General features: G+C 32.7%; 1 long non-coding RNA gene across 1 annotated transcript; it reads right to left on the bottom strand.

Moving 5' to 3' along the window:
* Positions 1–1,817: 1,817 nt before the first annotated feature.
* LOC126735338 (uncharacterized) lies at positions 1,818–4,593 on the bottom strand. Its single transcript, XR_007660378.1, has 4 exons — positions 3,909–4,593; positions 3,740–3,848; positions 3,561–3,673; positions 1,818–3,501 (listed from the first exon to the last, which is right to left on the bottom strand). It is a non-coding gene; the product is annotated as an uncharacterized LOC126735338 (long non-coding RNA).
* Between the last annotated feature and the right edge of the window lie 3,956 nt (positions 4,594–8,549).

Here is an 8,549-nt window from a genome sequence, read left to right as displayed (position 1 = left end):
CTATGGACTTTTCCATATATCTGTATGGTACATTTCCAAATATCTGTATTGTTTTGCTGCTTGAGCCGTTGCTTTTATCATATTTTTATTATCTTCTTTTTAGGTTTACGAATTCTATTAAAGCTATATTTTTCGTGTAGCATTAAGTGTTTCTTAATCGCTATGTTATAGAGAATGATGAAGCTGTCATACATAATCTGGTTAGATATAGATATTATAATTTACTCATTTTTTATAATATGCCTCAAAATGCTTTTATAAGCGAAATTCTAAAGTCAAATTTCAAAAGTTTCTGAATTCAATCAAATCAATATTCTCGCTAATTTTTATATTTTTTTACACAAAAGCTGAGGATTTAAAGTGGACACGTCTTATAATTTTAAAGAATATAATTTTTATAATGCATAGGGTTTTTAAACAAATGGTAACATCCTTCTTTATTATTACTTAACATTTCTGTTTAGGAAGTATTTAATATTTATGTTATGTGTAATACCTAATAATTTTTTCCCAGGTAGCTTCTAGAATTCCAAATTTATTAAGTTGGAAGACCCTATACATTAGAATTTATATGTTGAAGTTAGTTTAATATAGGTTTAAGAGCATTAAAAATCATTACTACGTAACATAATCTATTCATTATTTTGTATTCTTTAATAATATATATGAATATAAATTTAATTGCGTATTTTCTTTATAGAACTACCATTTTATTTTTTTAGTGTATATTTTTTTCATTCTTTTATTGCGGTTGAGTGGTTATAACAAAAGCAGAACGTTTTGTCTGGAAAATGAGACTTACCGTAATCTTGAAGACTACGTTGACGAATTAAACATCGAAGTATACGTAACTACCCATGGGACCTTCACATGTTAAAGTCTTTTTAAAAAACAATGAGTTGTCCCAAAATGACATAAAATGAATTTTACCTTTCGAATTGAAATTAAGTAGGTGGTCTCAACTCGAAAATCTATTAACTAGGTAAAGGTCTTCTGATTATTGTGAGCTTAATAAATCATACTCTTCATCTCTAGAGAAGTTTCATGACTTCAGTAACCAAAATTCAGATTTGTTAAAACAGGCGTTAAATTTATAGGAAAGTTCTGATTCACACAACTTCGAGGATAAAAAAGGTCGTGACATTTTGTAATCGAGTAATACTTTTAATAGACCAAATAACTACTTATTTTAAAGCAAAAACGTGATTGCCCATCAACTATAGTAATGTCGTTTATCTTATATATTATATCCCCTTGCGCATATGAATTGCTTAGATTATTTTAATCTACCCACGAAGAGGTACCTACAGTATCAATAAAACTAACGACACTAATTATTTAAACACTGTATTCACTTCTTTAGCACCGACTGAGAAACTTGTTAATTTATCAATTGATGAAATTTATGTAACTAAGACTATAGGGGAAAAGTCTAATAATGCATTTATATAATTATTAACGGCGCCGATATATATTCGAAACAATAAAACAATCACATAAATAAAATATTCTCATTTGTAAATAAATCAAAATTGAACGTCCATCTCGGCAGTGCCGCGCTTTCAAAGCGTAAACGGATCTACCAAAACGGATCCTAATCTCCCGTGAGTAAAGGCTTGAGTAAAGTTGGATGTGCGAGAAGAGAAACTGAGTTCAACATAGGGATGGCAACATCGACTAAAAAAACCGATACATCGAAATATCGATACATAGGTTTTATTTAAATATCGAGTGGCTAACATCGATATTCCAAAACATCGAAAATATTTGAATGAAACTAAAATAAGGAGAAAAAAAGCATTGTTAGCCAAAAAATATATTATACATATTGTATGATATACAAAAAAACAACTTTTAACTAATAATATCTGAGATATATATGTTTTGGAAAAGATAAACAAAAAACCGAGTAAAAAACTTTATAACAAATACAATACACAACAAACCTATCAGTACTCATCTGGTAGAGTATTCAAAAAAAGTAATTTTGACAAAAGTTTTCCAGAAAGTCGGTTTCTTTCTTGGGAAACTGTATCCCCAGCTAAAGAAAATAACCGTTCAGAGGGTACAAAAGTACATACAACTCCTAGATATTTTCTAGCTACTTTATATAAGTTTGGATATGCTGCATTAATTTCCTCCCATATTTCTAAGGGGTTGTCCTTTAAACTGGCAAGTGGTGCAGAAATATATAAACGAACTTCTGGACTTAAATCTGAACCACTGCTGCTACCCACTCTTATCCTATTAACTTGTTCTTTTTGCGTAAGAGTCTTATGAAAACTCCAAATATCAACTTTATTACACTCCTCTGAGTTTTCAAAGGTAGATATTATTTGGATTTCATTATTTGCAGCCATTGATGCTTTGAGCGTTTGATTTTCGAACTCGCGAACCATTTTACTTACTTGTTGTAGAATTTTTGAAATTGCCAATGGGTTATTAAAATGGACGTTTTTAAATCTTGGATCTAAAAATGCTCCAAGGGCTAGTAAATTTGAGTATTCTCGATTCCCAAAATGCTTCACGATTTCTTTTTCTAATTCCCCCTTTAACAAAATGGTTTAAGGAAGAGTTAGATTCATAGACGCTGGGTTTTTTATAGTGCACTTAATTAAAGGAATGACCATGCTTACTGTTGTATATTTTTCCCCTGAGGCTTCTACTGTCAACCTTTCCATTATCTGAAGAAGTTGAACTGCTTCTTTTAGGAGTTCTACCTCATTTGCTGACAACATAGATGGAGAATTGGGTCTTTCCAATAAAATATTACAAAGGCGTGGTAATAGCTCTAGAAATCTTTCATCATCTGGTCGAAACATCTAAAAAAACGTTTCTAATTTTGCCTTCTGCAATACCTTAACTGCTCTTTTCTAAGGCTATCCGATGCGTTTGTACTTGCTTTAACAAATTTTACAATTTCGCACCCTAATAATAAACCAGCAAGTCCCGAGCGTCGCAATGCATTTTCTACAGTCAAATTCAATGTGTGAGCAAAACAACTTAAGTGCCTGTTCATGCCAAAAAGATTTCCAATTGCGTTCAACATTTTGGCATCATTGTCAGTGACTATAGCTGAGATTGAGTCATTTTTTATATTCCAGTCTTGTAAAACCTTATTTAATATGTCACTAACATAATCAGCGGTATGGGATTCCGATAGCTCAGTGACATCCAATGAACTAGACGTCATATTTGTGCCTTCCAAAAAATGAACAGTTATGCCCAGAAAACTTTTCATCTGCATCGTCTCGGTCCAAATATCCGTAGTTAAAACTAAATTATCAATTTTCGCCAACTTTTCCTTATAAACAGTAGAAATTGCCTCATACTTTTTTATTCTTAATTTTATCGTATTTCTGCAAGGCGTTTTATATAAAGGAGCTAATTCTTTAATAAATTTTCCAAAACCTGTACCTTCAACAAGACTAAATGGCATATTATCTTTGCATATATAATAAATTAGCGCTTCTGTTATTCGGGTATGTTTCCTTCCACCTTCTAAAAAAAAATGCTGTTTGTGAATAAAATATTTTGTTTTTCTCTAATCGACAGTTTACCTGCAAAACCAATATTCTCAAAAGCTCTTGAAGTATTCAGTTGCCTGGATACTTCATCAGTTCCTTGATATTTTCTGTCACTAGTACTCACCGCCCCAGAAAAACTGCCAACACTGGTAGAATCAGAAAAAAATTGAATAAGTGCTAAAAAAAAATAATTTATAAGAGGTAATAATTACATAACCATAAAGCAGTATGTTTAGCAACACTAATTTCTTTTTCTTGTTGTTCGCTTCGTTTCTGAAAGTATTTTTCTATATGTGGAATTTTTCTTGGTGGTGTTTCATTCTAAAATGTTATTTTATTTTTTTATACCTTTTATAAAATACTGATAGATATAAATCCTACCTTGTTATTCTCATTTCTATTATCCTCATCACTGCTTAATAATAGTTTTTGGTGAATTTTGAAATGTCCCTTTAGATTGCAAGTGTTGCCACTAGTCTTTAACTTTTTGTCACAAAATTTACACTGGGCAGTGTTTTCAGATCCTCCGACTTTCGTGAAGTATTTCCACACATTTTTTGAGCATGATGTATTAAAATATTTAGTTTTATTTATTATAAACCCAAAGAAATGCAAAAGTCAAGTAAACAAACACAAACAATTGCCACTAAAACAGCGAATACTAATCGATCAACCACAACAGTAATATACAACTGAGAGCAGTGTTGCCAACTTTCTTACAAGACATTCCACCAGAAACTATATTAAATCTCACTAGAAATCCACTAAATAAAAAAATTAAATTCCACTAGAATTCAGCTGAAAAATAATCAAATTGAACTAGAATTCCACTATATATATTTTTTTTTGAGAAAAATATCATTTAATTATTAGGATAATATGATTTATCATTTTTTCTGCGATTTTTAAAAATCAGCCCCATCTGTCATATGTTAAGGTACAGCAGAAATCTACAATAAGTTTTTGCTATGCTTACGCCATCTTTTTGTGAGGGGTAGTTGCAATTGCATTGCATTGCAATTAAAAACTCGTAGTTTTATAGAAAACATTACATATTTATTATAAAAAAAATGGAAAATATATAAACCGATTCCAAGCGGTCTATCGGTAATTACCGTTCCTAAATGGTATTAACCAAACACGTCCAAGCGGTTATAGTTATAACCGCTTGAGATACGTGACCTCACCAATTAGCCCTTTATACGTCATCAATTTGGAACAGTAATTACCCACGTCCGGAGCTGTTTTCTAAACGTCAAATGTCAGATATTGAAATAAGTGCGGGAAAAAATAAAAACAAACAACAAATTATTTCCTTTTTAAAAATGACACAAAATTTATTATGGCTATAATAAGTTATAATAAGTTTTCTTTTTTGATATTTATGTTTAAGAACTAATTACATATTATAACATTAGTGGCGTCTGGGGTATTATTTACAAACAAACAAAATGTTGACAGCGACAGCTGACAAATTACGAAGTTTCTTCAACCAAACACGTCCAAGCGGACACGATTGGTTATGTTATAAAGGGACTGTTCAATGCAGAAGCGCTCGAAGCGCAGAAGCTTCCTTAAAGTTCAGCAGAAAAAATTGCATCGCTTTAGTAACCGCTTTATTCTGATGAACGCGACCGTATTGGCGCTTTCTTAAGTGACGAGCGGGTTGCCTAAAATGATGTTGCCAACTGATGCGCTTTACTAAAAAATTTGAAAATAACAAAAGTACCATCATTTTGCAAAATATCTGATTTTCACTAAAAATTCCGCTAAAAAATTTCATTTCCACTAAAATTTGAAAAAATTGTTGACATGGTATTGGTTTTATTTAAAAGATATTGTTATGCCATTAGTGCTTAAAAATGATTTCGGGCATATGGGCGCCACGGCTGGTTCGGATGTAGCGTAATCGGGAAGTCCAATTTTCGACCACTTTTTCAAGCATCTGGGGCCGTATCTCGGCAATAACGCGGCGAATGTTTGCTTCCAAGTGATCCAACGTCTGTGGTTTATCTTTGAAGACATGTGACTTCACATATTCCCAAAGAAAGTAATCCAGGGGTATGAGATCACACGATCGTGGAGGCCAGTTCACAGGTCCATTGCGTGAAATTATGCGATCATGGAATATTTCCCGCAATAAATTGATAGTGTCACGCGCTGTGTGGCATGTTGCATCATCTTGTTGAAACCAAAGCTCTGCCACATCAAGTCGGTTCAACTGAGGAACAAAAAAGTCGGCAATCCTGGCTCTATAACGTTCTCCATTGACTGTAACCTTCTGGTCGTTATCATCTTTAAAAAAATATGGGCCAATGATTCCTTCTGACCATAAAGCGCACCAAACTGTGACTTTTAATGGATGTAAGGGCGTCTCAACAAAAGCTTCTGAATTTTCTCCACTCCAAATTCGGCAATTTTGCTTATTGACGAAGCCGTTTAACCAAAAATGAGCCTCATCGCTCAACAAAATTTTGGATTGAAAAAATGGGTCAGGCTGAATACTGTTTTCCGCCCATTCACCAAACGTACGGCGCGCATAATGGTCACGCGGTTTCAGTTCTTGCACAAGTTGGATCTTGTAAGCTCGCAAGCCAAGATCTTGCCGCAAAATCTTCCACAAAGTGGATGGGCACAGCCCCAATTGTTGTGCACGATGGCGAATCGACTCATTCGGGTCCTCTTCAACACTATGCTCCACAGCAGCAATAACTTCTTCTGTGCGCACTGTATGGCATCTTTGTGGATGCGTATTATCAACTAGAGTATGCGTGGTACGAAAACGATCCATGGTTTTTCCAATAACTTGCTCGGATGGCCGATTATGTCGACCGTAAGATGGACGCAGCGCACGGTAAGTTTCGCGAATTGAACTATGATTTTCAAAATATATTTGCACAATTTGAAAGTGTTGTTCTGGAGTAAGTCTATTCATTGTGAAATGGCAAACTGTACTGACCACGAATACACCACCAACTGTCAAATTAACAATCACCAGAAACAGTTTTGACAACTTAAAATCCAAACCTCTAAAAAAAACACCCTTTACATTCGCCGACAGATGGGGCTGATTTTTAAAAATCGCAGAAAAGATGATAAATCATATTATCCTAATAATTAAATGATATTTTTCTCAAAAAAAAAATATATATATATATAGTGGAATTCTAGTTCAATTTGATTATTTTTCAGCTGAATTCTAGTGGAACTTAATTTTTTCATTTAATGGATTTCTAGTGAGATTTAATATAGTTTCTGGTGGAATGTCTTATATATTTATATATCTTATATATCATATTCTTTATAGATCTAAATAGTAATCATATTATATTACCACATCATTATTTTATATTTAACATTTCAGCATTTTACCCGATTTAACCTTTTTATATTAATTGTTTTAAAAACTCAGTTCTGAATTAACTCTGTACTAGATTAGTCGTTTTCTATTTAAATAAAGTTTTTTTAAAAAACAAGTTTCGTGGCATCACTATATAATTGGCGCAGTCGGTTTTTAGGACTCTCTAACGTATTTAGGAATAAAATGCGGTTCGTTTTAACGGTTTATTGAGAGGTGAACCTTAATTTCGGGAGTGCGGATTTAAAGACTTTACGTCGTTTCGTGCTTCTAATCAGTTGAGTGAACTGAGTAGCTCAACGAGAAGATCCAGGAACAGTACAGCGTCGCTGAAGCACATCAGCGTCGTGACAGCAATCAGTTCAGGGTTTCCAGAGTCGAAGCCTTCAACGGGATATTGGAGGACACGGCACATGGACAAAATACTGGTTCTGCTGTAAGTACATACGTCATTTAGAGAATCTAATCTTGATAGTGATAGCTCATATGAAAGTTCATCATCTTCAGACACAGAAGATTTTAATTCAGGCTCACAAATTTCTTTAACATTTAAAAACTTGTATCGCTCAAGATCTCCTTTAAAATCTAAAACGAAGGGATATCGTAAGAATTTAAGAGATTATTTTAAATTAACTAAAGAAATTGATTTAAACATGCCTAACGAAGGTATTAACCAAGGAGCTTCAGCTCACAATGTTCCTATTTTAAAACAGGAATATTTAAATATGGTTCCCGAGTTTCATGGCGAAACCGAACTTCTTCCTAGATTTTTAAGTATTTCAGAAAAACTCGTGAATAAGTTTTACAATGCAATAAATATAAATGATTTTCAAAATGAATATTTGATGTCTAGTATAATATCTAAAATAAAAGGCGAAGCCGCAATTAAAATCTCCTCTTGTTCAATAACAAATTGGCAGGAACTTAAAAACGCTTTACTTAATGCTTATGCTGATAAGCGTGATGCCTATACTTTAAATATTGAAATGACTGAAATGAAACAGGATAAGAATGAGACACCATTTGAGTTTTATAGATAATAGAATCCAATATTTATTAAATTTACAAATTTCTTATATTTCGACACACTATATAGCAAACGAATCTCTGGTGTTGTCTCAGTATTGCCGTAATTTAGCTTTAAGAGTTTTATTACAAGGTTTAAAAGAACCCAAAGGTGCACTTATGCGAACTAAAAATCCTACAGATCTAAAAAATCCTAAAAATCCTAACTGCCTTGAGCATGTTAGTCAATGATTTTTAAATACAGTCAGCTCAACAGAAATCTCAAAAAATAATAAATAGGCCCATCAATAATAAAGCTAAACATCCAAATATGCCAAGAAATTTGCAACAATGCCGCTAACAAATTATAATCATAACCGTCCAATTTTTTATAATCAAAACTTAGCCAATCAAACAAATTTTTGTCAAAATAGTTCTACCCAAAATTTAGCAAATCAAATAAATTTTGGTCAGAATTCCAACTTTCCAAATCGCAATTTTCAAAATCAGATAAAACCAGATCAAACTGTAAATGTATTTCGGTCGAACCAAAATAAAAACTTACCAGAACCCACCCCAATGTCAATCTCAACAAGATATACCTCTAAATCACCAGTAAACAATTATTTTAGGAATCAGGGCAATAACCCTAATATAAT

Source organism: Anthonomus grandis, chromosome 4 (genome assembly GCF_022605725.1).
Source record: "Anthonomus grandis grandis chromosome 4, icAntGran1.3, whole genome shotgun sequence".
Taxonomy (NCBI): domain Eukaryota; kingdom Metazoa; phylum Arthropoda; class Insecta; order Coleoptera; family Curculionidae; genus Anthonomus; species Anthonomus grandis.
Note: the sequence above shows the minus strand (reverse complement) of the source record. Positions and strands in the feature narration are given on the sequence as shown.